The sequence below is a fragment of the Somniosus microcephalus genome, chromosome 11 (genome assembly GCF_052327205.1).
Source record: "Somniosus microcephalus isolate GS21.2 chromosome 11, FLI_Smic_1.0, whole genome shotgun sequence".
Lineage (NCBI taxonomy): Eukaryota > Metazoa > Chordata > Chondrichthyes > Squaliformes > Somniosidae > Somniosus > Somniosus microcephalus.
In genome coordinates this window covers 227813841-227841707 of record NC_140997.1, presented here as the reverse complement: position 1 = coordinate 227841707, position 27867 = coordinate 227813841, and the positions used below count along the sequence as shown (strand labels likewise).

Here is a 27867-nt window from a genome sequence, read left to right as displayed (position 1 = left end):
CAGGCGTATTATCCAAAATAGATTGGAGTGAATGGGCAACACCCATCATTCCAGTCATGAAAAAAGCATTGAATAAAGATAAATCTGAAGAACAGAGAAAAATTCGCATCTGTGGTGACTTCAAGGTGACGGTAAACCCAGTCCTTCACACATTACAGTATCCTCTTCCGAGGATAGAAGATATTTTTGCCTCACTATCCGGAGGGAAACGTTTCACCAAAATTGACTTGGCACAGGCATATCTACAGATGGAGGTTGAGGAGGCCTCAAAAAAGTACCTCACGATAAACACACACAAAGGCCTGTACCAGTACAATCGACTGGTTTTTGGAGTAGCATCAGCTCCAGCTATCTGGCAAAGAGCTATGGAGCAAGTCCTGCAAGGGATTCCGGGGACTCAATGCTACCTAGACAACATCCTTGTAACAGGAGAAAATGACAACGAGCACCTTGCCAATTTGGAGCAGGTGCTCACTAGGCTGAAAGAACGGGGCCTACGAACGAATCGCCCCAAGTGCGAATTTTTCCAAAATCAGATATCATATTGTGGCCACATAATTAATAATGAAGGGTTGCATAAGTCACCTGAAAAAATTGAAGCGGTTATAAAAGCCCCAGCACCTGAAAATGTTTCACAATTAAGGTCGTTCCTGGGATTAATAAATTACTATCATAAATTTTTACCAAACTTATCAACTCTTCTACACCCTCTTAATGAACTTCTACAAACAGGAGTGATTTGGAAATGGAACGAAGACTGTAAACGTGCCTTCCATAAATGCAAAGACTTAATCACATCCGAAGAAGTTTTGGCTCATTACAACCCATCACTGCCAATCAGACTGGCGTGCGATGCATCCCCTTACGGCATAGGAGCAGTATTATCCCATAAATTCCCTGATGGCTCAGAACAGCCGATAGCTTTTGCGTCACGCTCCTTAAACTCAGCTGAGCGTAACTGTGCCCAAATCGACAGGGAAGCACTCAGCCTGGTATGGGGAGTGAAGAAATTCAACCATTACCTACACGGACAAAAATTTACCCTGTTGACTGACCATCAACCCCTCATCTCCATATTCAACCCTAAAAAAGTGTTCCCATTATGACAGCGCAAAGGCTACAGAGGTGGTCCCTTTTTCTAGGGGCACACCAATACAACATAGAATACAAAGGGTCAAAACAGCATGGGAATGCTGACGGTTTATCGCGCCTACCGTTGCCAACGGTAGAAGAGGCACCTACAGTAGACCCAGTAGAGATGTTCCACTCTACCATAGTGGAATGTCTACCAGTGACAAATTCTGCCATTGAAAGGGAGACGAGAAATGACCCGACTCTCTCACGGGTCTACAATTTAACAGTGAAGGGATGGCCAGCACATGGCAAACCACTGTTGCCAGCATTCTCGCAAAGAAGAGAACAGCTGTCAGTGTGCCGAGGAACCTTGATGTGTGGATCCAGAGTGGTGATTCCACCCAAACTCCAGGATAAAGCGCTAAAGGAGCTTCACGAGGGGCATCTGGGTGGAGTGAAAATGAAGAACCTAGCTAGGGCGTTTGTATGGTGGCCAGGTATCGAGGGAGACATCGAAGAAATGACCAAGAGCTGCCTAGGATGCCAGAAGGTCCAAAACACTCCACCACAAGCCCCTCTACATCCATGGGAGTGGCCCTCATCTCCCTGGCAAAGGGTGCACATCGACTTTGCTGGTCCATTTATGGACTCAATGTTCTTAATCGCGATTGATGCACACTCCAAGTGGCCGGAGGTAATGAAGATGTCCTCCACCACCACGGAAAAAACCATCACAGTATTAAGGACCATATTTGCCAGGAATGGGCTGCCGGAACAGATATGTTCTGATGATGGACCGCAATTTGTGTCCGAAGAATTCAGAAAGTTCTTAAAAAACAATGGGGTTAAGCACTACACGTCCGCCCCATACCATCCCGCCACCAATGGATTGGCTGAAAGGTTTGTCCAGACCTTCAAGAAGGCCGTAAAGGCCATGGGTAATGAAGACATAAAACTTCAGCACAAGGTGGATAACTTTTTATTCGCATACAGGAATGCAACACATATGGTTACCAACCAAACTCCCGCCATGATGTTCTTCAATAGAAACCTAAGATGCCAGCTGGATTTGGTCAAGCCCAACATCAGAAGGGACGTGGAGAACCGGCAGTTTCAAGGCATGAATGAAAGGCCAACTAGAACCTTCCAGATAGGTCAACAAGTTTTGGCCCAGGACTACCGTACTGAGAAATGGCAGCCTGGAACTATCTGCACACGACTAGGACCACTGATGTATACCGTGGACATCGGAGAAAGCATAATAAGGCGTCATGCTGACCAAATCATAAAGTCATCCGAAAAGGGACAACCTACACCACAACTCTATACATCTAACGATGAAGTAGAGATACCCATATCTACCTCCGATCTGGTGATACCGGAACCCGATGAACACGACACTGGCATTCAAGCCGAATCAACCTTGCCAGAAGAACCTACTACACCACCAGAAACTACTACACCCCCGAGGCGTTATCCGGACCGAGTCAGGAAGCCTCCTGAGAGACTAACTTATAATTAATTAACTACAGCAATGTATATTATTTTGCTTATAACATGTAATTAATAATTACTTAAAATATGATGTACTGGTTAGCTAAAAGGGGAGGAATTGTGGTGTATGTGCCTTTAAGAGCCCCAGGTGTGCTGTAATGCCGGTAATTGCCACTCGGGCTATATAAGCCTGTATATTGTGTATATCCGTTAGAACCCCCCCCCAGACTTTGCTTAGTAAATACCTATGAACCAACTCCTGTCTTCAGTGTCTTTATCAACACACGGACACTACACCCCTTTATCCACCCTATATGTTACTTCCTCAAAAACTCCAGCAAATTTGTCAAACATGACTTCCCCTTCATAAAACCATGCTGACTTTGTCCTATTAAATTATGATTATCCAAATGTCCTGTTACTGTCTCCTTAATAATGGACTCCAAAATTTTACCTACCACAGATGTTAGGCTAACTGGTCTATAGTTTCCAGCCTTCTGTCCACTGCCCTTTTTAAATAAGGGTGTTACATTAGCAGTTTTCCAGTCTGCCGGGACCTTTGCTGAGTCCAGGGAGTTTTGGAAAATTATTACCAATGCATCCACAATCCCTACCGCCACTTCCCTCAAGACCCTAGGATGTAAGCCATCAGGTCCAGGTGATTTATCCGCCTTGCGTCCCATTATTTTACCGAGTACCACTTCCTTAGTGATTTTGATCGTGTTTAGCTCCTCCCCCCCTATAGCCCCCTGTTTGTCCAGTGTTGGGATATTCTTAGTGTCCTCTACTGTAAAGACTGATACAAAATATTCACTCAGTGTTTTTGCCATATCCATATTTCCCACCATTAATTTCCCGGTCTCATCCTCTAAGGGACCAACATTTACTTTAGCCACCCTTTTTCTTTTTATATAACTATAAAAACTCTTACTATCTGTTTTTATATTTTTTGCTAATTTACTTTCATAATCTATCTTCCCTTAATCAATCTTTTTGTTTTTTTTGCTGTCTTTTAAAGTTTTCCCAATCCTCTATCCTCCCACTAGATTTGGCTACCTTATATGCCCTTGTTTTTAGTCAAATACTATCCTTAATTTCTTTACTTAGCCACGGATGGCTGTCTTTTCTTTTACACCCTTTTCTTCTCAGTGGAATATATATTTTTTGGAAGTTGTAAAATAACTCCTTAAATGTACACCACTGATCATGTATCGTCTTACCCTTTAATCTATTTTCCCAATCTACTCTACTCAATTCCGCTCTCATACCTTCATAGTCTCCTTTATTCAAGCTTAGCACGCTTGTTTGAGATCCAACCTTCTCACCCTCTAATTGAATATGGAATTCAGCCATGTTATGGTCACTCATTCCAAGGGGATCCTTTACTAGGACATTTTTAATTAATCCTGTCTCGTTACACAGGACCAGATCTAAGGTTGCTTGCCCCCTGGTCGGTTCAGTTACATACTGCTCAAGAAACCCATCCCTAATACACTCAATGAACTCATCCTCAAGGCAGCCCTGCCCAATTTGATTTGTCCAATTAATATGATAGTTAAAATCCCCCATAATTATAGATGTTCCCTTATTACAAGCCTCAACTATTTCCTAATTGATACTCCGTCCAACAGAGTTGCAACTGTTCGGAGGCCTATAGACTACGCCCACTAGTGTTTTTTTCCCCTTATTATTCCTTACCTCCACCCAAACTGTTTTATTATCCTGATCTTTTGACCCAATATCATTTCTCTGCATTACAGTGATTCCTTCCTTTATTAACATAGCCACCCCACCTCCCCTTCCTTCCTGCCTGTCCTTCCTGATCGTTAAATAACCTGGTATGTTTAATTCCCAGGCATTGTCACCCTGCAGCCATGTTTCTGTAATGGCCACAAGATCATACCCATATGTAGTTATTTGTGCCATTAACTCGTCTATTTTGTTACGAATGCTACATGCATTCAGATAGAGAACTTTCAAAAATAACAACAGAAAATGCTGGAAAAACTCAGCAGGTCAGGCAACATCCGTGGACAGAAATTTGAGTTGACGTTTCGGGTCGAACCCTTCTTCAAAACTTTCAAATATGTTTTGTGACACTTAGATCCTGCTTTTACCCTTTTTATTACTTTACCTTTTACTCCATACCTTCTGCCCCTTCCTGACACGCTCTGGTTTTTAATTTCCCCACTGATACCTAAGTCTGTGACCTTCTCTGTTGTCATTTTTATTATTTGCTCTCTAGGAACCTCCCCCCCACTAGTTAGTTTAAAGCCCTCTCTACAGCCCTAGTTATATGATCCACCAGGACTCTAGTCCCAGCACTGGCCAAGTGAAGCCCGTCCCAACGGAACAGCTCCCTCCTGCCCCAGTACTGGTGCCAGTGTCCCAGGAAGCAAAACCCATTTCTCCCACACCAGTCACTGGCCTAGAAATTCACTAGCCTTAGCGCCGCTTTTGAGGCGCTAGAGGGACTAGCGCCAGAGTTATGGCCAGTTCAAAAATTCCCTGGGGCCCTAAAGCGGCGTTGCACCGGTAGCGCTGCGCCGGCACCGATGACGTCATCGGTGTGCGCAGCGTCCCGGTTGCCATGCCGACGGGCCCCAGCGCCGAAATTCAGTTGCGGCCGCCTCGCCCGTGGCAGCCGCAACTAAGACTCTGGCAACAGAGTCCAACATGTGTTTGCGCCGGCGCATTAAAGGCCCCGCGGCGGCCGGCCGCTTTCCTGCCGGCCGCCTGGCCGCAGCTCCCTCCCCGGACTTCCCCCCCCCGCCCCCCGGAACAGAAGCAAGCCCGGCACTTGTCCGAGGTGCCGGGCTCATTTTTAAAAAGATTTTCGCGGGCCGCGGCCGGGTGCAGGCAGCTCCTCCTTAAGGGAAGGAGGAGGCCTGCACTTCCCGAACCTGCCGCACCGCAGCGGGCGCCGCAGCGCCGGAATAGCGCCGAAATTCAGCGCGTAGCGCCAGTTTTCAGGCGCAAACAGCTCTCAGCAGCGCCGGCAGCCGTTTGGGCGCAGAACTATTGAATTTTTGGCCCGCCCAGCGCGACTTAGCTCCGGCACTAACTTCCGGCGCTAAAGCCGTCACTGCGCCAAAACCCAATTTCTAGGCCTTTGAGCCACGCATTTAACTCTCTAATGCAAGTCTTTGGGGGAGAAATTCAGCATGTTAGCGCTAACGGGTTTGCGGCAGGGCACGGCGAATCCAGCGACATTCACCCGGGGTTTAGCGCTGCCGATAACATTCAGTGCCTAGGCCTTTAGCAGCTGCCAGATCGTGACATCAACGCGTGTGGAACGCCCCGTTAGCTGTCCAGATGCAAAATTGACTGTCGGCCCCTGCCTTAGCGCCTGGCGGGAACAACGGCAGGAAGAGGAGGCATGGTGCAATCGGATGGCCACTGTAGGAGCAGTATTCAAAGGGATCAACATCCGGTTTCATTCTAGTTGCCAATCAATGCTGCCTTCTCAATTTGACATAGGGAAACAGCCCTTTTCAGTGAGGTAAACGTTTATTACTTTCAGGAGTGTTCTGTCTGCTAAAAACTTGTCACTTTCATTGTGCTGAGATTTCGAACTCCTACACTTGGATACATTAATGGGGGCTGTACTGGTGCTTGACCTCGCCCTCCAGCATCAACGTCAGAGGCATCGGAGGCAGTGACAAAGACTGGAAAATGTGGCCAGAGGGAGGAGGGCCAACAGGGCTGTCAACATCCTTGTGCAAAACCTTACTTCTCCTCTTTACAGTGCCTTTTCCTAATCTACTGCTCCTACGTAGTGTCTCCCCAATGGTTGCAATAGGGCTGGCGGAAGGCTCCTGAGGGTTGGTTCCAGAGACTACAGATGGCCTTGCAGGACACCCTTGACCAGCTCTGAGCCTGGAAGGCCTGGCTGTAGACTGCGCCACCTCAGGCTGGGCGGCAGCAGCCTGGCCTGGCTGGATGACAGACAGCGACAAGGGCAATGGCGGAGTGGCAGTGGTGGGAGCAAGAATACTGTCATCCTGAGAGAGGACAGCAGGTTCCTGCTTGACTGACCCACTGCCACTCCCCCGGGGCAGCATCTCAGCATCCCTACCAATCTGCTGGAGCACAAATTGCTGGCCTGCTGTGACACCGTGAGATTGCTGGTGGACTGTGGTGGACCCAGCAGCGATGGCAGCAGTTAGAGCTTGCATGGCATTAAGCTGAGACTGCATGAGAGCAGTCTGAGACTTGATGGCAGCAACCATTGTCTGCATTACAGCACTAAGACGTTGCGTGGCTTCCGCCTGTGCTGCAATGGATGCTGCCATATCGTCCATGACACGCGGCATGAGGTCTGGGTCCCCACGGTCTCTCAGGGAGTCCACCATCCTTGGCAGACTGCCAAGGATGGGCTCCATGGTGTGTGCAGAGCTCTGTACAATGTTGGAGGTGGACTCCTCCACGTCCCTTACCATTGCCGACAGGCTCTCGGGCACCCTTGCCATTTCGCCTATGATGTTGGTGTGCATGCTCATCACCCTTCTTGTGAACGCCTCTCCATCGAGGTCCTCATGTGAGTCCTGTGCAGCAGAACTCATGCGCGAACTCGCCCTCCGGGGAGATGGCTCCCAAGCTACCCTTTCCCCCGGCCTTGCTGCAGCCCACTCGTCCCCAGTGCAACACCCTGTGCAGACCCCTCTACTAAACTTGCCTCTAAAGATCACGTAGTGCCAGTATCTGAGGTGGTGCCTGCGGGCGAGAGATGCAGTGACGCGGTGCTTTGCTCCTCCTCCTCTTCTCCCGCCTCACTCTCACTGGGAGGCTCAGGGACAGGCTGGTCATCTGGCTGCTGATTACCTGAAATCATAAAGGCACAAGACTTGTGTTAAGGGAGGGCAGAGGAGCAGGAAGGGAGCAAGGAATGCAGACAAAAAAATTAGCTGGGAAGTGGGAAAGGCTTGTGGTGTGAGGGGGAAGTGGGATGAGAGAAGTAGAGGGGTTGCCCCCAAGGGGGTTAAACATCGCCGACGGCCACGCCGCCCACCACCTAGTGCCCAATGACTCTCAACACTCGCTCCACCAGGTCTGTAAGCTGTTGGATGTCCGCTTCACCCCTGCCTGTTCATTGCTGCTCCCTCCTATTGTGGGCCAGCTTGGCCTGCAAGAGAAAGGAAAGTGTGTGAATGAGTGTGCAGCTATGTGTTTGGGTGATGTGCCAGCCATAGTTGAATAGCTGTGATTGTAGGCAAGGCGTGAGATGTGGATGTGAGTTTTAGTTGGTGGAGATGCTTGGTGGGTGAGTGGTGGGGGGTGCAGTGTGTACAGACTGAGGTTCAGATGTAGGACTTGTTGAAGCAGGTACTCACCCTGACCACCCGAGTGATGTCGTTGAATTTTTTACAGCACTGTGTGAGGGTCCTGATGACCACACTGCTGGCCGAGACGTGCTGGGCCACTTCCCTCCACATCGCCCTGAAGACCTGGGGCAATGGCCTCCTGCCAGTGGCCGGAAACAGCACTGCCCTCCTTCTTTCGACTGCCGCGACCAATGCCTCCAATGCCTGGGTGCTGAAACGACGAGCTCTCTCCCTGGGACTGGGATCAGCCATGAGGATAAGAGGCGTAGCTGTTGAGTTGCTTGGAGGTCGCCTTCAGAGCCAGCAATGTTGAGAATGAGGTTGTGTTGAATGATTGAACTTCCCCTTTAAGAACTGGAAGGAGCCAGTGTGAATGATGAGTCCCGATTGGAGTGAACCTGAAATTGGCTATCGATCTGCGGGTAGCGCCCCGCTCTCTGTGTGTAGCGCCCCGCTCTCTGTGTGTAGTGCCCTAAGTTAGGTGATTAGCGCTTGATTTAGTGCTCCAGTTCTCTCTTGGAGCGCTAACAATCAAATTAGCGGGAGGTCAGAAGGATTAGCGCCTGGCGCTAATTCTCCAACTTTTTAAAATTTAGCGCCCCAACCGGGCCGATACCGAATTTCTAGCCCAATCTTTTTATCTTGTCCGCTCCAATTGCCTTTCCTTCTGCAACTCGATTGGGTGTAAAAGTTCAACCTAACTTCCCTTCTTGCTCTTAATGTTCTAATTCTTGACCTGTGTCCCCTGGCATTTGAACCCGATGCCATCGTGAACAAAACTTGGCACTTTCCAAATTTAATGAAGTAAGTGAGTTTAACATTTAAATTGGAGTTGGGTTTTGCTATAATTGGAAGAATGAATCATTTGTAAGTGGTGCAGCAACTCGATGATGATGTTAAAAAAAAGAAGAGGAACAGCAATTGCTAGTGTTGGAGATAACTGGTGTAAATTGCGAATTAGATATGTGGTATTGGTGTTCCAAAATACTTGTTTTTTATGTACTGGATTGAAGTACTCAATGTTTTAAATTGGATCACACTGTTCTCAATGTTCTAAATTTCTGTAAGCTAGTATTTCCATATTTAGTTAGCGAGTGTTGGATTCATGCTGAGCTTTATAATGAGCTGTGTCAAATACTGATGACATGGGATGTTTTAAAAAAATCATAAATAATTTTCTTTACGATTACTTCAAACAATCACTGCCAATATAACACGCTAGCTCATAGAAACACAGGAGTGATATCCTTGGTGTTCAGCTCAGCACATGCCAGCAATATGACCCAGCTACTCGCTGCAATTCATTGGCTGTGAAGATGAGACGCCCTGAGGTTGTGAAAGACACATTGGGTTAGAAAGTCATTGTAGCCAAGGAATGGGCGGTGTCAGTAGAAAAGTTGGAGAATTAGCGCCAGGCACTAATGCTTTAGACTGCACGCAAAATTCGTGCTCACTGCTCAAAAAAAATGATTGGAGTCCTAATTCAAGTCTTAAAACTCAAGCTCATTGGCGTTACACTCAAAGGGTGGACCAATATCAGGTGCAGTCTAATCGCAAGTCATGATTGTCACAGGCTTTTTTCACTACTTAAAGGGGAGGTTCATTGATGCTGCAGCACCTCATTCTCAGCATTGCTGGCGGTGCAGCTGCCTCAGCAAGCAGAAGCAGGACAAGGAGAAGGAGCCAGAGGACTGAACCAGGTGTGCTCATGGCAGATCCACACCCCAGGCAGAGAGCCCGCAGATTCTGCGATGAAGCATTGGAGGCATTGGTTTTTCGCTGTGGAGAGACGGAGGGCAGTGCTCTACCCGGCAAGTGGCAGGAGGCCCTCGCCACAAGTCTTCCACACCATGTGGAGGGAGGTAGCACAGCATGTCTTGGGCAGCACTGTGGTCCCCAGGACCCACACACAGTGCAGGAAGGAATTTTACGAACTCACTCGGGTGGTAAGGGTGAGTGACTGCTTCAACAAATGCTACGTACCACCATCTGAGCCACAATCTTCACACATTGCCCAAAGCACCACACCCCCAGCACTCACCCACCAACAATCTCTACCTACCAACACTCACACCCACATCTCACACCTTGCACACAATGACAGCTATTCAACTATGGCAAGCACACCACCCAAACACATTGCTCCACACTCACTCACACACTTTCCTTTCTCTTGCAGACCAAGGTGGCTCACAACAGGAGGGAGCAGGAGTGCACAGGCGGGGGACAAGCCGATACCCAACCACTGTCTGCGCTGGAGAATCGAGTGCTGCAGAGTATTGGGCACCAGGTGGTGGGCACCGTAGCCACCGACAAAGTTGACCCCCTTGGGGACAACAACAGTATGTTCATCTCTACTCCTTCTTCTCATAGCCCACTTCCTCCTCACCCCACAAGCGTTTCGCACTTTCCAACTAATCATGCTGTATGCATGCATTTCTCCCTTTTTGCCCACCTCCCCTCACCTTAACCGGACTCTTGTGCCTTTATGCTGTCAGATAATCAGCAAGCACCTGAGCAGCCTGTCCCTGAGGGCACCATAGAGAGTGAGGCGGAAGAAGAGGAGGACGAAGAACACACCGCATCACTGCATGTCTCACCCGCAGGCACCAGCTCAGATACTGACACTACACGTTCTTTAGAGGCTAGCATAGTAGTGGGATCTGCACATGGTGAAGCACTGGGGACAAGTGGGCTGCAGCAAGGCCAGGGGGAAAGGGTAACTCAGGGGCCAGCTCCCCAGAGGGCGAGTTCACGAGCGGGTTCTGCTGCACAGGACTCAGATGAGGACCTCGATGGGGAGGCCTTTAGAAGAAGGGTGATGGGCATGCACATGGAGATGATAGGTGCAATGGCAAGGATGCCCAAGAGCCTCTCGGCAATGATAAGGAGCGTGGTGGAGTCCACCTCCAACATTGCACAGAGTTCTACGCACACCATGGAGCCCATCATTTCCAGTCTGCAAAGGATGGTGGACTCCCTGAGAGACCTTGGTGACCCAGATCTGACGCCGCGTGTCATGGGCAGGTGATCTGGCAGCTTCCATTGCAGCACAGGCGGAAGCGACACAACGTCTTATTGCTGTAATGCAGTCTATGCTTGGTGGCATCCAATCTCAGGCTGCTCTCATCCAGTCTCAGCGTGATGCCACGCAAGCTCTGACTGCTGCCATAATGGCTGGGTCTACCACCGTCAACCGGGGCTTTCACGGTGTCGCAGTAGGCCAACAATCTGTACTACCACAGATTGCTAGGGATGCTGAGGTGCTGCACTGTGGGAGTGGCAGTGGGTCAGTGGAGCAGGAACCTGCTGCCCTCTCTCAGGATGACAGCATTCCTGCTCCCATCACTGCCACTCCGCCATTGCCCTTGTCGCTGCCTGTCATCCAGCCAGCCCAGACTGCTGCCGCCCAGGCTGAGATGATGCAGTCTGCAGCCGGGCTTTCCAGGTCCAGAGATGGTCAAGGGCATCCTGCAAGGCCATCTGAAGTCTCCCGCATGGACACTCAGCAGCCTTCCACCAACCCTGCTGCAGCCACTGGGCCAACACTTCGTAGGAGCACTAGAATAGGCAAAGGCACAGTAACAAGAGGCACTGAGGGATTGCACAAGAGGGAATAGTTAATATTTTGGAGTAAATATGTGTTCACTGATTTTTGATAAATTTATTAATTCAGTTTGGATTCTTTTGTGGCACGTCTCATTTCAGATTTGCGCTGTGATATGGTCTGCGACAGGGATGGAATGATGGGAATGTGGTGAGCAACAGGGATCAGGGGTTTAATTCATTCGATCCGCAGTCTGAAGAGGCGATCATGGACCGTCCTTCTGGAGGGCTGATTGAGTGGCTGCCTCCTCCCTCGCTTCTGTTCCTCCTCCTCCTCGTCCTCCTCATCTTCCTCTTCCTCCTCATGCTCCTCCTCCTCCTCTCCCTCTTCCTCTTCCTGAGGTGGTCCCGCAATCCCTGGTGGCAAGGGCTGGGCCCTCATGATGGCCAAGTTGTGGAGCATGCAACAGACCACCACGAAATGGGACACCCGCTCAGCCAAGTACTGGAGGGCTCCTCCAGAGCGGTCAAGGCAGCGGAATCATTGTTTCAGTAGCCTGATGGTCTGCTCGATGATGTTCCTGGTGGCAGCGTGGCTGTTATTATACGAGGGCTGGGCAGGAGTGTTGGGGTTGCGGATGGGAGTCATGCACCAGGTGGAGAGCAGTTAGCCCTTGTCTCCGAGCAGCCAGCCACGAGCTTGATGTGGTGGCCAGAAGAGTGCTGGCACCCCGGTCTGGCACAGGATGAAGGCATCGTAGCTGCAGCCAGGATAGCGGGCATTGACATTGAGGATTCGCTGTTTGTGGTCGCATACCAACTGCACATTAAGTGAGTGGTAGCCTTTGCGGTTATGGAAGATCTAAGGATTGTTATGCGGTACCCACAAAGCCACGTGGGTGCAGTCGATGACGCCCTGCGCCATGGGGAAGCCTGCTATCCTAGCAAAGCCACATGCACGCTCGTCCTGCTTCTCTCTGGTCATGGGGAAGGATATGTAGTCCCTTCTCCTGCTGCAGAGAGCCTCTGTGATCTCCCGGATGCAGCGATGGATGGCGAACTGTGAGATGTTAGCTATATCTCCTGTTGCAGACTGGAAGGATCCGCTGCCGAAGAAATTGATGGCAACAGTGACCATGGCTGCCAATGAGAGAGCCGTGGTCACCTGGTCTGAGACTGGAGGTCTGGTTGCAGGAGGTGGCAGAGTTCTGTGACCACCTCCTTGGTGAAGCGGAGCCTTCTAATACATTGCTCCTCGCTTAATTGGAGGTAGGAGAAGTGCTCTCGAAATACATTCAGAGGGTAAGGCCTCCTGTTGAGAGCCCTGATGGCCCTCCTCCTCCCTCTGGGCACATGTTCCAATCTTTCTCGCTGCCTCCACCGTAGATCCTGGAGGGCGAGGTCGACTGCCAGTATAGCCTCCATTAATGTTACCAAGTGTAGCAATTTGATTCTTTGAAGAATATATGTAGCTACTTTTTATTTGCCACAACACTCCTAAGTCAAAAGAACCTTGAAATTACTGAATGAAACTGTTGGATTATGTGAAACTGACAAGAATCCACTGAAACTGCACTAACCTGGCAGCTGCGATGATCATTACTGATGATCCCTTTAAATAATGTCCCTGAAGCCAGCTTCCTGGTGCTTCACACCAGCTCTCCCTGTTGGTGTTTACTCCAGGCGCTAAGGTAGGTGGCGACAATCAATTTAGCAGATTGGGTGGTCAGTGAGCGTTGTACACTCACTGACATCACGATCCACCTGGCCTTGACGTTCCCAGCAATAACTTTTACCACCGGCACTACAGGGGGGCAGGATTTGGCGTGCGGTGCTGGATTCGCCTCGCCCTGGCGATACTGCCCTAGCGCCCCGTTAGCGCCATCTGCTGGTGCTAATGGGCAGTGCTAAAGGGGTGAATCTTTCCCCCATTGTGCATTACAGCAAGAGAAAGAAAGAACTTGCATTTCTATAGTGTCCACCACAACCTCCAGATGTCCCAAGGCGTTTTACAGCCAAATAAGATGTTTTTAAAGTGTAGTTACTGTTGTAATATAAGAAATGCGGCAGCCAATTTGTGCACAGCAAGCTCCCACAAATAGCAACCTGACAATGACCAGATAATTAGTTTTAGTGAGGTTGATTGAGTGATAAGTATTGGCCCAGGACACGGGGAGAACTCTGCTGGTCTTCTTCAAAATAGTGCTCTGGGATCTTTTACGTCCAGCTGAGGGGGAAGACGGAGCCTCGGTTTAACGTCTCATCCGAAAGCTGGCACCTCCGACAGTGCAGCGCTCCCTCAGTACTGCACTGGGAGAGTCAGCCTTGATTTTGTGCTCGAGTCTCCGTAGTGTGAGTTAAACTCACAACTGTTATGACTCAGAAGCGAGCGTGCTACCCACTGCGCCGCAACTGACACCGAAGGAAAGCAGCACAGGCTTGGCAGCTCCCTGTCTCTATGCACTAACAGAAGAAATCCATTTACCTACTTTTGTTTAAATCATAGAAATTCAATAGTGCTAAGTCCTGTACACCTGACTGAACAAAATGTGCATTGGAACACGTAAACTTGCAGTCTGCAACAGAATGTCTGTCACAACGCATATTCATTTTGGAATGCATTTATCTCAGATCTATTTGAGCTGAGAAGCACTAAGCTGTAACAATTAAGACGTTATGTAAAATCTTAAATGTGTGTTTTTAAAGCTATAATTAGTGTAATCTGCACACAGAATATTCAGCTTCCAGTAGAGCGGTTACAATCTTAAAATGTTCAGTTAACTAACACTGGTTTTGTTTTGTGGGTGAAACCACCTCGAGTATAGCACCTCCCAGCCACACCACTCGAGTATAGCACCTCCCAGCCACACCACTCGAGTATAGCACCTCCCAGCCCCACCACTCGAGTATAGCACCTCCCAGCCCCACCACTCGATATAGCACCTCCCAGCCCCACCACTCGAGTATAGCACCTCCCAGCCCCACCACTCGATATAGCACCTCCCAGCCCCACCACTCGAGTATAGCACCTCCCAGCCCCACCACTCGAGTATAGCACCTCCCAGCCCCACCACTCGAGTATAGCACCTCCCAGCCCCACCACTCGAGTATAGCACCTCCCAGCCCCACCACTCGAGTATAGCACCTCCCAGCCCCACCACTCGATATAGCACCTCCCAGCCCCACCACTCGAGTATAACACCTCCCAGCCCCACCACTCGATATAGCACCTCCCAGCCCCACCACTCGAGTATAGCACCTCCCAGCCCCACCACTCGAGTATAGCACCTCCCAGCCCCACCACTCGAGTATAGCACCTCCCAGCCCCACCACTCGATATAGCACCTCCCTGCCCCACCACTCGAGTATAACACCTCCCAGCCCCACCACTCGATATAGCACCTCCCAGCCCCACCACTCGAGTATAGCACCTCCCAGCCCCACCACTCGAGTATAGCACCTCCCAGCCCCACCACTCGAGTATAGCACCTCCCAGCCCCACCACTCGAGTATAGCACCTCCCAGCCCCACCACTCGAGTATAGCACCTCCCAGCCCCACCACTCGAGTATAGCACCTCCCAGCCCCACCACTCGAGTATAGCACCTCCCAGCCCCACCACTCGAGTATAGCACCTCCCAGCCCCACCACTCGAGTATAGCACCTCCCAGCCCCACCACTCGAGTATAGCACCTCCCAGCCCCACCACTCGAGTATAACACCTCCCAGCCCCACCACTCAATATAGCACCTCCCAGCCCCACCACTCGAGTATAGCACCTCCCAGCCCCACCACTCGATATAGCACCTCCCTGCCCCACCACTCGAGTATAACACCTCCCAGCCCCACCACTCGAGTATAGCACCTCCCAGCCCCACCACTCGAGTATAGCACCTCCCAGCCCCACCACTCGAGTATAGCACCTCCCAGCCCCACCACTCGAGTATAACACCTCCCAGCCCCACCACTCGAGTATAGCACCTCCCAGCCCCACCACTCGAGTATAGCACCTCCCAGCCCCACCACTCGAGTATAGCACCTCCCAGCCCCAGCACTCGAGTATAGCACCTCCCAGCCCCACCACTCGAGTATAGCACCTCCCAGCCCCACCACTCGAGTATAACACCTCCCAGCCCCACCACTCGAGTATAGCACCTCCCAGCCCCACCACTCGAGTATAGCACCTCCCAGCCCCACCACTCGAGTATAGCACCTCCCAGCCCCACCACTCGAGTATAGCACCTCCCAGCCCCACCACTCGAGTATAGCACCTCCCAGCCCCACCACTCGAGTATAACACCTCCCAGCCCCACCACTCGAGTATAGCACCTCCCAGCCCCACCACTCGAGTATAGCACCTCCCAGCCCCACCACTCGAGTATAGCACCTCCCAGCCTCGCGACCTCCACCGCCGAGAAGGACAAGGGCAGCAATGTTATGGGAACACCATCACCTCCAAGCTCCTCTCCAAGTCGCACACCATCCTGACTCGGACGTATGGCACCGTTCCTTCTTCGTCACCCGGCTGAAATCCTGAAATTCACCTTTTATGGGCAACTAGGCATGGGCAATAAGTGCCAGCCTTGCCAGTATCGCCCACACCCCGAGAACAAATTTTAAAACGAGCTAAGGTGTAAGACACTTTTATCTTTCACCCAGTGGTGTTCTCTCTCGGGCACCGGCCAGAAGCAGATGTGGCGGTTCACAAGGTCCCCATATCTGTCATAGAATCATAGATTCATAGAATGGTTACAACACAGAAGGCGGCTATTCGGCCCATCAAGCCCGTGCCAGCTCTCTGCAAGAACACTTCAGCCAGTCCCACTCCCCCGCCCTTTCCCCGTAGCCCTGCAAATTTTTTTCCTTCGGATACTTATCCAATTCCCTTTTGAAAGCTACGATTGAATCTGCCTCCACCACCCTTTCAGGCAGTGCATTCCAGATCCTAACCCCTCGCTGCGTAAAAAAGTTTTTCCTCATGTCGCCTTTGGTTCTTCTGCCAATCACCTCAAATAACTCCCCCGCCCCAACCCCCCCACAACCACCTCCCCACCTCTACCCATGGCCTTGCCCCACCCTATCTCTGCAATCCTCTGCAGCTCTATGCTGCCTCGCACATGCTCTGGTGCCCTGATTCTGGCCTTATGTGCATCCCTTCCCCTCCCTTCGTCCTACCATTTGTGGCAGACCCGTCGACCACCTTGGTCCTATTCTCTGAAATTCCCTCACTCTTAAGCCTCCCTGCCTTTAAAAACCTTCTCTATATCATCCTTTTGACCAAGCTTTTGGTCACTTTTCATAGTCTCACTCTTCCTGGTTCAACACCCGTTACCTCATTTCTTTCTATTTTGTGAAGCATCTTGGACCGTTTTATTTATAATATGATGATATACAAATGTAAGTTTGCAACAGAACAAGGTATGTTGGGCAGCCAAAGGCCAGAGAGCTGTCTGTTTGCTGTTGGCCGCAGCTTTTTAGAAACTTAAATACAGACCTCTGTGTTTGATCTCCGGTCTGTGATGAGTTAGCTAAAGTCAGCCAGCCACATAAATACTGTGGCGACAAGAGCAGGTCGGAGGCTGGGTATTCTGCAGCGAGTGACTCACCTCCTGACTCCCCAAAGCCTTTCCACCATCTACAAGGCACAAGTCAGGAGTGTGATGGAATACTCTCTGTTATAAATCTCATCATCGTGAAGAAACGACTCATGAAATAACACTGCACGGCCAGCTGGTGGCGCCGTCCAAGGAGTATAAATACTCGGGCGTGGGCCCAGCTTTCCCAGGACATTTTGTAAACAGGAACTAGTGAAAGATAACTAGACCTCCATGTTTTGAAACAAGTTGATTAAAGCCTTACTTTATACTCGAACCAAGTGCGTAGTGAGTTTTATTACGTCACTCTCCACTTTCCTGGATGAGTGCAGCTCCAACAACATCAAGAAGCTCGACACCATCCAGGACAAAGCAGTCCGCTTGATTGACACCCCATCCACCACCTTAAACATTCACTCCCTCCACCACCGGCGCACCGTGGCTGCAGTGTGTACCATCTACAAGATGCACTGCAGCAACTCGCCAAGGCTTCTTCAGCAGCACCTCCCAAACCCGCGACCTCTAGGGGGCAAAATTCGGTTGCTTTGCGCCTCCCGTTAGTATCTCCCATTAGCTAAAGCGCTCCACTTCCTTCTTGGAGCGCAATCGGCAGCAGGTGGGGCGGAGACTTCAGCAGTGCCGCACACTGGGCCATGCAGTGCTGCCGCATTCAAGAGCTCCTTCCCTCCCTTAAAGGGAAGGGCCATCGCTGCAGGCTCTGCAATTTAAAAAGTACCTTCCTGGACCACCAAGGCAGCCGCGATCCCGGGTGATCAGCCCGGCACTCAAGCAGACTAATGGTGGGCTGATTGATCGCAGGCAGGAACCTGCGAAAAAAACGACAACAAGAAAGGTAAGGTTTTTTTTATTTACCTCGGCCACTTGCCTTTAATCATTACCCCCGAAGCGGCCGGCCGCCCGATGCACACCTCCTGCAGCTGTTGGTGTTTTCGACCGGCGCTGCTGCAGGGGACGGAAGTCAATTTCGGATCTGGGGCGATACGCACGGCGATGACATCACGATCTCCAGGCGAAGGTGATCGGGTCGCAACGTCGAAGCGCCACCGCAAAACTCCAAATATGGCGGGAGTCGATGTCAGCGCCGCGCCCGGTCGCAAAGTCATTTGCGACCCGTTAGCACCCCCTGGGGGCACTAACAGGAGGTGCAAAAGGTACCCAATTTCGTCCCCTCTGAATTTACCCTGTCTGATTGTTAATTAGAATAATAATGTAACTAGCACCCTGTTCAGTTGAGTTGGCTATACAGTGTGTGTGTGTCTCTATTTGTCAAGGGCTGTTGTGTTCTGACTGAGGGAATGAAATGGATTCCATTGTGAGAGACTGTAATCCTGTTTCTCTCCTTGTTCTGCTGTGACTAGCCTTTGAGAACAGATACATTCTTGTTGGTGTTGCATTGAATAATGAAACCACTGGGAGAAAGACAGGAATTTTATTTGGTGAAAGAACTAGCAGATATACACAAAGCTTTTTTATTTAAAAAAAAAACCTGCTATAATCCAACACTGCCACCTGGTGCCACGCACAGCCCAGATTCATGAGGAGGTTTCTGACTGCATGCAAGTGCCTGAGTTTGAGGAAGGAAGGTTGAGTGCATCTGCCTACACACTTACATTAGATTTGGCGCCAGAGCCCACAGGGTTCATGACTAAAGTTTTAGGAATTTTTGTCAAAATGCAGAACATTCAAAGCAGCTACAAGTGGGCCTGGTCTCCGATGACAGACAAGCATTTATCTTTTTCTCTCTGATTTTCTCTCTTGAAACTACAGACATTTTAAAATTCCTTCTTGGATAGGGCAAGGCCAGCAGTTACTGCCATCCCCAGTTGCCCTGAGATGATAGGTGATAGACCTTTTTTCATGGAATCATAGAATCATAGAAATTTACGGCACAGAATGAGGTCATTCGGCCCATTGTGTCCGTGTCGGCTGACAAAGAGCTATCCAGAATAAGTCCACTTTCCAGCTTTTGGTCCTTGCAGGTTACGGCACTTCAAGTGCATATCCAATTACTTATTAAAAACAATGAGGGTTTCTGTATCTACCACCCTTTCAGGCAGTGAGTTCCAGACCCCTAACACCCTCTGGGTGAATAAAGTTCTCCTCAACTCCCCTCTAATTCTTTTATCCATTACTTTAGAACTGAAAGGCTTTCTAGGCCACTTCAGAGCAGGTAGTTAATAGTCAACCACGTTGGTGTGGGACTGGACTCGCATATAGGACCAACCGGGTAAGGATGGCAGATTTCCTTCCTCAAAGGACATTAGTGAACCAGTTATAAGAACATAAGAACATAAGAAGTAGGAACAGGAGTAGGCCATATGGCCCCTCGGGCCTGCTCTGCCATTCAATAGGATCATGGCTGATCCAAACCTAGACTCACGTCCACTTCCCTGCCCTCTCCCCGTAACCCCTAATTCCCTTATCTGCTAGGAAACTGTCTATCTCCGTTTTAAATTTATTTAATGTTGCAGCTTCCACAGCTCTCTGGGGTAGCAAATTCCATAGATTTACTACCCTCTGAGTGAAGAAGTTTCTCCTCATCTCAGTTTTGAAAGGGCAGCCCCTTATTCTAAGATTATGCCCCCTAGTTCTAGTCTCACCCATCAGTGGAAACATCCTCACCGCATCCACCCGATCAAGCCCCCTCACAATCTTATATGTTTCGATAAGACCGCCTCTCATTCTTCTGGGTTGGGTTCTTATACTGGGACATGGTATTATGGGTGAGAGCTGCCTTCCAGTACCTCACCCAAATAGCCATTCTTCATGTATGAGTCTAGATGATAAGGGTTGTCAGAATATTCAACTGTGGGGAAAAGGGGAGGCGTCACAGCCACATCCAATCCTTTTCTTCCCCCACAACCTCTCTTCCACATCGTTAGGTTTTCCAGTAGGTGCAGTGTGCTAAGCCTTCCCTAGGGACTGCACCTTAACATAGTAGGACGGCTCCTATGACCTTGAGAGCTATGCCGGTGGGTGTATAACTCCTGGCCTCGTGTTAGGGGGTTGTGCATCTAAACAACCCAGAGACAAGAAGAGGGTAATTTTAACCACCCAGGGTGGGTGGGGGGAGGCGAGTAGAGGGGATAAAAATAAAAAAAAGGGGCAACCTGACCACAAACCATCGAGTTCCGGTTTTAACAGAGACGGGTTGTGGGTGGGCAACCAACCCATTCTCAGTAGGCGGGTCGGTCACTACAATATTTTGAAAAGGCTGAGTGCCTCCAATATAATTACATTTTTAGCTTTAACGCCTCATTTGGATTTCCCGGGCATCAGGAAACCCGGCAGCTAAAGGGAGACGTGAAGTCCTGGATCCATTAGGTAAGTGCCTGTTGGCCAGAAGGAGCAGGAGTACCCCACGATCGACTGATCCTCCTCGCCTGCAATCTCTGACTCCCCTGCAACCTCCGCGATCTCTGACTCGCCCACACCCCGTCCCCGCGATTGGCTGACCCTCCTCCCCCCATCGCAATCTCTGCCTCCCCCACCATCTCTGACTCCCCCGCACCCCCCCCCCCCCAGCGATGACTGACTCCATCTCCCCACCCACCCTCCCCCACCCCAAGTCGGACTTACCTCTTCTCCGCTCCCCGGCTGCCTTCAGACTCTTGCTGGTCAGTATGAGGCATGCATACTATATTACCGCCACTTTTATAGGAACAGCGCCTCGAGTCTGCTCCGCTATTCAATCAGATCAAGACTGACCTGTACCTCAACTCCATTTATTCGCCTTTGATCCACATCCATTGATACCATTCATTACTCAACAAGAATCTATCAATCTCAATCTTGAAAATTTCAATTCACTTAGCATCCACAGCCTTTTGGGGAGATCTCAGGTAGAGCAAGAGTCCTCCTGGTGTCCTAGTCAATATTTAGCCTTCATCAACTCCAAATTACGTGGTCATTTATCTCATTGCTGTTTGTGGGTTCTTGCTGTGCAAAAATTGGTTGCCACGTTACCTACATTACACCAGTGACTGAACTTCAGAGGTACTTCATTGGCTCTGAAGCTTTAGGACATCCTGAAAGGTGCTTTATCAATGCAAGTTCTTTTTCTTTGATTGCCGGCGTCCCATTGGTACAGCAGCCTACTGCGTTGACATGCTGTCCAAGCTTTGGGCCTTGTTTATCTCAATTGAGATGCTGTACAAAGTGTATTACTAACTTCAGCCAGCCGTAGAGAAGCAAGACATGTCTCCTAAGGGAGAGAGCGAGAAGTGAAAAGAAACTCTTGATTTATCTCTCTCAGGTGGACCTCCAGCAAGTTGCTCACATACAATGGCAACTGTGAACCCCAGGAGCAAGAAAATGATTGTAATTTCAAACAGTGGCATTTGATGCTGTAGAATATACTTGGGTCAAAAAATGATTTTTTAAAAATCCAGATATGTATTTCAATCCATATGGAACTCGAATCTGTTTTGCAAACCGAAGATTGCCTTTGATATTCTGGCCTTTGTTTCCCAAATGTTCTGTCTCTTTTATGCAATCTCTGAACCAAGGTTTTTTCACATTGTTTGGAAATCATTGATTTTACACTGTCGACTATCTGTACAATTTTTAATTTGCTGCGATACAGACAGTTTCAGTCGCTTCTGGCAATCGTGCTTGTCCATGACTATCTGCACCTAATCTCTCTGAACCTCTCCAATCCCTGGGCTATATCACAGATCAAAGTCAATCTTTTCTTTTAATTTTGCATTCTTTTACCAAAATATCATTGCCCGTTCGACTCCGAATCAATCTGATAATTGCAACGTGCTGCTGTTTTTTCAAACTTGCTTAGCATATCATTTGTGCCTCTAATGATCACTGACATCACCAACTGTTGTGTGCTGATTTTTAGTTTATACCTGCTTCTTGTTTTTGGCTTCTCCTCTGTTTGAATCTGCTTTACAAATTGCATTCTGAAGTGTTTATCACATTCTTCCATTTGCTCAATCTCTAGCTGCATGAGCTCGATGTCTCGACTTTATTCCTTTGAACATGTTCAATGCTTTCATGCTTTTCAGACCGGGAGGCCGCTTTTGGGCGTTCGGTCGTTTCCTGGATGACATTAGCTGGCAAGTTCTTGGTGAACTAGCACCCACAGGGAGACCACATGGAGGTTGTCTTCAGCCACACAGGGCATGGACGGTGCGGCCACCTGCTCCACAAGTGGAAGATGAGGGACAATCCAAAGTGCGACTGTGGCCGTGAGTCCCAGACCATGGAGCACATCACATCAACCTGCCCACTAAGATCTGTTGTGGGAGGCACCTCATTTCTCCACTCGGCATCTCGAGGCCATCGAATGGACAGCCGAACTAGACATCCCATTATAAGCTTCTCCCATCATACGAAGCAACAATTGCTTTGAAATGTCGCCACTTAGCAGGCCACAGTTTAAGATCTTCCCAAAAAATATCATTTAAGAGGATGTTAGAAAAAAAATCTTTACATTGAATATACAGCACAGAAACAGGCCATTCGGCCCAACTAGTCTGTGCTGGCGTTTATACTCCATACGAGTCTCCTCCTGTAAAGTCTGTGGGTTATATGGTGAATTAATACACAGACTACAAGAGTAACTTTAACAGGACTTTACTATTCGAAGGTCAGGGCGAATCTGCCCAATAAATCCTTACACAGCACTTATATACCGGTGTGGTCACTCCTGGTATTACAGTATACAGCAGCCAAGATAAAGTAGTGCAACACCTAAAATAGTTCTCTTAAAGGTGGACGGTTACATACAATAGTTCTCTTAAAGGTAGAACGGTTACATACACTACAATCCTCCCTTTTTAGCTTACAACATACTTATTCCCCATTAAACATAACATATATCCAACTTCATGTAAAAACAGTTCACAGATGTAGTCTCTGCGGAAACAGTTCACAGATTCAGTCTCTGCGGGAAACAGTTCACAGATTCAGTCTCTGCAGAAAACAGTTCACGTTGCTGGAGTGACTCATCCAATACTCCTTCACTGGACTTAGCAGCTTGAACTTCCGTCACTTCTGAACCAGCATTGTTGACTTCTAAAAGCTTGAGTACCTTGGGAAGTTTTTCTACTTCCAAACTGATTTGGCTCCGTACGGAGAGACCACGTGCGTGACCTGGTAGAGGTGATAATGGTTCAGATGGTCATCATCTTCTGCTTCGTCTTTTCCTTTTCTGCTTCTTGGAGACTCTCTGGGCTCCACTGTCAGCTGCCAGCTGCATGCACCGTTCCTCCTTCTCGTCCTCCTTTTTCCGTAGTAGCGCCACCATCTCCCGATGTTCCTTAGACTTTAGGTGATTCTTCATGGTTTCTGCACTTTGGGAGTTTTCATCACAAGCTGGGCAGAGCAGGTCATGGTAATATTCGGTGTCGTCCAACAGGTCATGGTAATATTCGGTGTCGTCCTGAGCTAGGCCAGCGAGAGGGTCTTCTATTTCCTCCATACCCAGCTGGACGTTAGCCAGCTTTTGTTCCAAATCCAGACATCTTTCCTGAAGAGACTTCTTCATGCGTTCAGTTTCATCCAGCTTTTTCTGGGCTTCCTGCAAGTCTTTTACTAATGACATCATTCGTGATTTCAATACTTCAACTTCATTGGGAGATTGATTGATAGTATTATTCAATCCCTCTACTGGAGCAGCTGTTTCAGCATTCTGTTGTTCAACATTGACGTGAATCAGCGTACTTTTGGCATCCAAGGTTTGCTCTGCTGCCATCTTCTCAGTCTGTGTTGCAACCTCAGCTATTCCAATAACTTTTGGGAGCTCCAAACCCCTCTCCTTTGAAGATTTAGACTCATGTCCAAATTGTTCCCATTTCAGAGTCTTGTCCCTCAGCATATGAAGGAGTTGACTGACCGTTGACTCTTCTGACCTCATCCGTTTCCCAGTAGCTGCAGGGCTGCTTATAACCTTGCCCTGGGGGCTCCTTTGCTGTTTCTACTTCGCCATCATCCGCAGCCTCCACCATTCGAATTTCCACAAATGAATCGTCCGGTGATGCTGCAACCAACTTCAGTAGGAGCTCGGAATTCATGGCGACCAACTCAGCCTTTTCTGCCTGCAATCTGCTAACAAGCGCCTTCAGTTGCTGAACATCTTGCTCCACCAGATTAGAGCACGCACCTTCAGAAACCGAATCAGCTTTGATTCGTTTGGCCTCCTTGCGCAGACGGTTTGTGTGCTCCTGCTCCCTTTTCTCCCTCAGCTGTTCCTGTTGTCTTTCCAGATTCTCCCACTCTGTGTCAAAGAACGTTTTCATTGCTTTTATCTCTTGCTCGAGACGGCAACTCAATTGTTCTAATTGCTGTTGTAATTTGAAATGGAGTTGAGTTCAAGCCCGGTGTTCCTCAGACTTGTGCATGTCTGTAAACTGGACAGACTCAGAATTCTCTGCCAAACTATGTTGTTGTTGTTCAGTGGAATTCTGTTCTGAAACTTTGTTCTCCTTTGAAGCATCAGTATTTATGCACTCCTTCGTTTTTCCAACCTTAGTCAGCAAGTCCATTGTAGACTTGTCTTTCGCACCTGGGCTGGTCTTGTCGTCATCCGTTTCAGAGTCTGAGCTGATTGTCTTCACCGAGTTCTCACTCGTTATTGCTTTTAGGTAGTGCCATTCCATGTTTATTTCCCTGATCCACTCCCGTCCCAGAAGTGGTGGACCTCCCTCAGGTAGTACATATAAGTCCATTCCTTGGTGTTCTTTGCCCCTGTCTCTCACCTTGACTTGTATCTTTCCCATGGGGTATACTTTATGCCCCGTGTATGTCTGCAATACGATCTTGGTATCTCTCAAGGGTATATGTGAGAATAGCCGGTTGTAATCCCTTCGATTTATGACTGATAGGGCTGATCCTGTGTCCAATTCCATTTTCACTTGGACTCCGGCTACTTTTAGTGTGACCCAGATAGTTTGTAGGTCAGCTTCCTTACTCCCATTGTGAATTCTCAGACTACCCAGTTCCTGGCCGTTCGGGTCTGAATCCGAATTCTGTTCATCTGAACTCTTCCCAGCCACCTTGTGTACCTTGCTGTACTTTTCCTGCGGTGACTTTTTTTCTGTTGTTGGTCTTCTTTCCTGACCGGCATACTTTAGCTATGTGACCAAGCTTGCCACATTTTCTACATTCCTGATTTTTAAACCAGCATTGGTTCTGGTCGTGTGTTGTCTTCCCACAACGATAACATTTTGTTGTACCCGAAGTCATTTGATCCACGCTGAGTACCGCTGCCTTCAGCTGCATTTCCGCAGTGCCTCTCGCGGCTGCTTCGTGTGATGCTGCAATAAGGACAGCCTTGTCAAGTGTAAGATCGTTCTCTTCGAGCAGTCGCTTTTGTGTTCCTTCCTTCGACAACCCGCACACGAACTTGTCTCTCAATGCCTCTGTCAGATTTTCCCCAAACTGGCAGTATTTCGCTAGTCTACGCAGTTCGACCAAGTATTCCGCGTTGCTTTCCTCTTTCCGTTGCGTTCTCGCATAAAATTTGAATCGTTCCGCCAACATCAGCGGTGTGGGGTTCAAATGATCCTTCAGGACAGCAACAATATCAGCGAAAGTCTGATCCGCCGGTTTAGCTGGTGATAGAAGATGCTTCAATAGCCCGTATGTCTTCGCCCCCATTGCGTTTAATAAGGTGAGAGCTTTATCATCATCTGCTATTTTATTGGCCTCACAATATATCTCGATGCGTTCTACGTACGTGGCCCAATCTTCCACCTCGGAATCGAAGTTGTTGATGTTACCATGCTTAGGCATCTTCACTATCTTTTTGAGAAACCACAACGAATTTGTTCGTTACTTTTTTTTCCAAAAATGGCGGTTTCCCGCGCTTGTCTTCTTCCCCGCCCACTTTCAAAATGGCGGTTTCCCGCTTCTGTCTTCTTCCCCGCCTACTGGCGGCTTCCCGCGTTTCTTCCCCTGGCGGGAGGGGTAAGCTTTCCTTCGGGCGACGACCGCTGGCTTTCGGAGTTCACAGCCTGCGCGCCGGCTTCAGTGCGTTCCTTGTTCCCTTTTCTCGGCCGGCAACCGGCGCTGGGGACAACCCGTTGGCGGCGAACAGTTCCAGCCGCTGGGCGGAATCTCGCTCGGTCTCCCTCGCTCGGTCCCGTTCCCCCTTCACTCGGGCTCTGTCTCTCCCTCAGCGGCTTCCAATCGCGCCTCCCAGCCCTCTCGCAGTCCGGTCCTTTCCTCCCCCGGCTGCGGCTGAGTTCTCCGTGGTTTTATTTATTTTTATATCTTCCCGCGCCTTACGATCCCATCCTCGTCGCCACTGTAAAGTCTGTGGGTTATATGGTGAATTAATACACAGACTACAAGAGTAACTTTAACAGGACTTTACTATTCGAAGGTCAGGGCGAATCTGCCCAATAAATCCTTACACAGCACTTATATACCGGTGTGGTCACTCCCGGTATTACAGTATACAGCAGCCAAGATAAAGTAGTGCAACACCTAAAATAGTTCTCTTAAAGGTGGACGGTTACATACAATAGTTCTCTTAAAGGTAGAACGGTTACATACACTACACCTCCCATTCCATCTACCTCATCTCAGCCTTTCAGCCTATCTTTCTATTGCCTTTTCTCTCATGTACTCATCTAGTTTCCTTCTGAAAGCATCTAAGCTCTTTGCCTCAACCACTCTTGTATTTATGGCCCCTAATTTTGGATTCTCCCACAGGTGGAAACATTCTCTCCACATCTACCCTGTCCAACCCATTCATACTTTTAAAGACCTCGACCAGGTCTCCTTTCAAAGAATAGAATCATAGAATGGTTACAGCACAGAAGGAGGCCATTCGGCCCATCAAGCCCGTGCCAGCTCTCTGCAAGAGCACTTTAGCTAGTCCCACTCCCCCACCCTTTCCCCGTAGCCCTGAAAATGTTTTCCCTTCAGGTACTTATCCAATTCCCTTTTGAATGCCATGATTGAATCTGCCTCGACCACCTTTCAGGCAGCGCATTCCAGATCCTAACCACTCGCTGTGTAAAAATATGCTCGTCTTTTTCTAAAGAAAAAAGCCCTAACCTGTTCAATCTTTCCAGATAAGCGAAGTAAAAGTAGGGGAACATATAGGCAATAGTGACCATAATATAATACGCTTTAAGATGATAATTGAGAAGGACATAAGTATGATGAAAACTAGGTTAATAGGTTGGAGAAAAGCTGATTTTGAAGGGCTGAGAATAGAACTTGGGGGAAAAAATGGGCAACAATATTGGCAAACAATGATGTAGAACAGCAATGGGAAACATTTAAAATGGTGTTCAACAGAGTGCAAGAAAAATATATTCCGCTAAAAGGAAAGAACAAACTAAATAATAATGAGACTCCATGGATGAATAAAGCCATAAGGGAACAAATGAGGGTAAGGAAAGAGGCATACATTAAGTACATAGACAGCAGGGGAGTGCATAATAAGGGAGAATATGAAAAGATTAGGAGAAAAGTCAAAAACCAATTAGGGAGGCAAAGAGGAACTATGAAATTAAATTATCAAGGAACATAAAACAAAATAGTAAAATATTTTACAGCACATCAATAGAAAAAGGAAGGTTGGGATGGGAATAGGGCCATTAAGGGCAATACCACAGGTAACGATAGAGAGATGGCAGAAATATTAAATATTATTTTGCTTCACTATTTACCAGGGAGATAGAACAGGTGGACATGACATTGGATGATGAGATTAGTAATGAGATAAGTGCATTTAACATTTTAAAAAGGGGATATATTACATAAACTAATCAAACTCAAAGAGGATAAAACCCCTGGTCTGGATGGATTGCATCCACATATTTTAAAAGAATCTAGGGAAGAGAT

The 27867-nt window shown here is 48.7% G+C and overlaps 1 protein-coding gene across 5 annotated transcripts in view; it reads left to right on the top strand.

Annotated features, from left to right (window-relative positions):
• The window catches only part of hmces (5-hydroxymethylcytosine binding, ES cell specific), a 252846-nt gene that overhangs the window by 87462 nt on the left and 137517 nt on the right, over nt 1-27867 (top strand). The window lies entirely within an intron of this gene.